The sequence below is a fragment of the Myotis brandtii genome, unplaced genomic scaffold (genome assembly GCF_000412655.1).
Source record: "Myotis brandtii unplaced genomic scaffold, ASM41265v1 scaffold1020, whole genome shotgun sequence".
In the NCBI taxonomy this organism is placed as follows: domain Eukaryota; kingdom Metazoa; phylum Chordata; class Mammalia; order Chiroptera; family Vespertilionidae; genus Myotis; species Myotis brandtii.
In genome coordinates this window covers 790340-793387 of record NW_005353406.1, presented here as the reverse complement: position 1 = coordinate 793387, position 3048 = coordinate 790340, and positions in this window count along the sequence as shown.

Below are 3048 nucleotides of genomic sequence, written 5' to 3'. Positions count from 1 at the left end.
CCTTTGTGCACCCAGCGGCGGGGTGACCTCATCACGCGCCGGAGAAGGACCCTTTCTTCCCAAAGGCAGCGGCCGCTGGGAATCCGCCTGGGACAAAGCCTCCGCCAGGCAGGGGACCAGCAAGTGGCCAGCCCCCCTCCTGGCATAAATTAGGGGGGGCTGAGGGCTGCGTGGGGGCAGGGCGGGTGGCTGCAGCTGGCGCCTGGGGGCACACACATTCACAACCGCGTGTGCACACAGGGGTCAACCCCAACGCCCACTCCCACGGTGCCGGCTGCTCCCCTCCCAGCCTCACTCCCTCATTCTTCCCACAAAAGGGGGCGCAGGGAGCATGGTGGACGAGGGAGTGATGGGCGGCTCCAGGCTGGAGGGGAGTGGGGACAGGGGTCACATCGCCCCCAGACTCTCAGGGCGGGGGCTGCTGGGCCACGCCTGCTCCCTGACACCCGCAGTCTGCCCCTGTGGGGACCGAGGCCAGCGGGAGCCCAGGCCTGGGGTGAGGTCAGGAAAACATTTGGTTTTCGAAGCATGGTGTCCGGTGACACCCACCGGGGCCCAGGCTTCCTGTCCGGGTGCTCCACAAAGCGCCCTCACAGGCCTGCGGGCCCTCAGCCAGCCCTCAGGGGCCGCCCGGCACCCGCGATGACCCTGCCGAGACCCTGCCGGTCGGGGTAGCGGGCCCTCAGCCAGCCCTCAGGGGCCGCCCGGCACCGCGATGACCCTGCCGGTCGGGGTGGCACAGGGTGGACCTCACAGGTCCCCAGGGTCCCTCAGGTCCCCGCAAACGCCCCACTTCTCCCCTGGTGGCTTGCTCAGCCGCCCTGGGCACTGGAGACTTGTCCCCATGCCCACCGCTGTGACAGTAGTGGCTGTAGGCCAGGCAGGCTTCCTGCCGGAGGCGGCGGCCAGCTCAGAGCTGGCTCCCAAAGTGAGGCCAGGTGAGCGGTGCTGCCAGCCCCCCTACCCCCCCACAGGGCTGACTGGCTACGAGGGTGTCAGCGTGTAAAGGGCGCCCTCCCCTGGGCCTTGTCCCGAGGGGCTGGGTGGGCGCGTGGGCTCTGTCCTCAGTGCTCCCGCCACCCCCTCACCCCAGACTCTGTCCTGACGTGGGGGCCTTGGTCTCTTGACCACAAGAGACTTCCGAGGCTTGTGGTCACCCCAGCAGCACAGAGAACCCCAAGATTTCCGGGGCTGGAAACCCGCTGCCCTTTCACAACCACTGGGTCCACAGCCCCCGGAGGACAGGGAGCACCCACCCCCAGTGGTGGGAGAGGAACAGGCTCCGAGGCCGCCCGGCATTCATGGTTAGGGAGGGACCAGGAGGCCAGGGCTTCCAGGGCTCGGAGCTGAGCTCAGGGACGGGCTCGGCCTCCAGAAATCTAAGGCCCTGCACCCTTCCACACATCCCCTCCCCCCTTGCGGGCAGTGAAGGGCGGGGCGGGCGGGAGTAAGTAGGCCAGTGCTTTGTGCAGCGTTGCTAGGGCCACACCGTCGCTGCTCTGCTTGCTTCCTTCTGGGCCTCATTCCCAGGACACCTCGCAGCCGCCAGGCAGCCCTGCCAGCCCCCAGCCCCCAGCCCCCCCCTCCACGGGCCCCTTGCCCATCCACAGGCCAGTAGGGTGCCCTAGCAGAGTATGTGTGTCCCGCATTGTCACACACACACATATGCACACACTACATATATGCACATCATTTCAAACACACGGCACTCATATGCACACAGCACACTTGTGTGTGCATTCACACACGTACATGGAACACACATGTATGCACACAGCATACAGCATACATGCACAGCCATACGAGGTGCTGGGTGAAGCTGCAGGAGCCACCGCATGGCAAGTCCCCAGGGCTTGGTGTTGGCCCCAGGCAGGGCGTGGCGGGAGGGCGGGCCAGGGCTGAGCTGAGCTGCAGCCCCAGGACCCCGCTGGGCGCCCAGAGCTTGCAGCCTGGAGCTGGGCCTCCGAGGCCTTGCGAGGCCTTGCAAGGCCCCACCTGGCCTCTGCTCGCTGACTGAAAGGGCAGGCTCTGCTGGGCTAGGATTTCGGGGACACACTGGCCTGAAGGGAAGACATAGGGGCTCCTTGGGAGGAGGTGCGGCCCACTGGCTCCTTTCCACACAGTGGCCGCCACCCCCAGGGCTCCGTGGGCACCTCATTGGACTCTCAACCCCAATGCAAAGCAGGTGTCACTGCCCACTTCACAGATGGTGGCCTGGTTCCTGTCCTCAATGATGTCAACGGGTGGATCTGGGCCTCAGGGAGAAGCTGACCCAGGACCCTGCTTGGGGCAGGCGGGCAGCGAGCCAGGAGTTCCCGGGAGGCACCCTGGGGAGGGGCCAGGAGGGCGGGGCTAGGGCTGATTCCTGGGGAAGAAACCAGGACTCCCTCCCAGGGTGACAGCTGGGCCTCTTGGTCCCCTGCCACAGCCTCTCGGGGTGACAACACAGCGCTGGCCTGGGGCCCCCGAGCCCCCTGGGTCTGTGCGGGCGGGCGCTGGTCCCTGAGAGCTGGTGGCCCCCGTGTTCTCTCCGCCCGCTGCAGGGGCTGTGGCCCAAGGGCGTCCGTCGGGAAGAAGCACTGTTGTCTGCTGGGATCCAGGCCCCTGAGAAAAGCCCTGAGCTCCTAGCAACACGGACGCTTCAGCATAAAGGCTGTCGCCAGGGGCCTCTGGGGGCTCCGGGCAGGAGTGGGTCCCACCGCACAGCTTGCCTTTGGCCCCGCAGCCACCCAGCCCAGCACCCAGGTGGGCCGCAGCCCCTGCTGGTGTGAAGCTGTGTGAGGCGCAGGCAGGGGCACAGCAGGGGCAGGGGGCTGGAGTGGGGAGAGCTTGGCGCCAGGAGTGGGGCAGGCAGAGCAGGCGGCGTGGGGAGGCGACGGCCTGGACAGAGGCGGTTGCCACCTGAGGCCAAGCTGGAGACCGGAGCTAAGCCCCCACCCCACCAGGCCCCAGGAGAGCAAGCGAGGCTACTGGGGTGCCATTACCCCCCAACCCCCAATGCTGGGGCAGCAGGGGGCCAGCCTCCAGCGCCCGCCTGACAGCACCAGG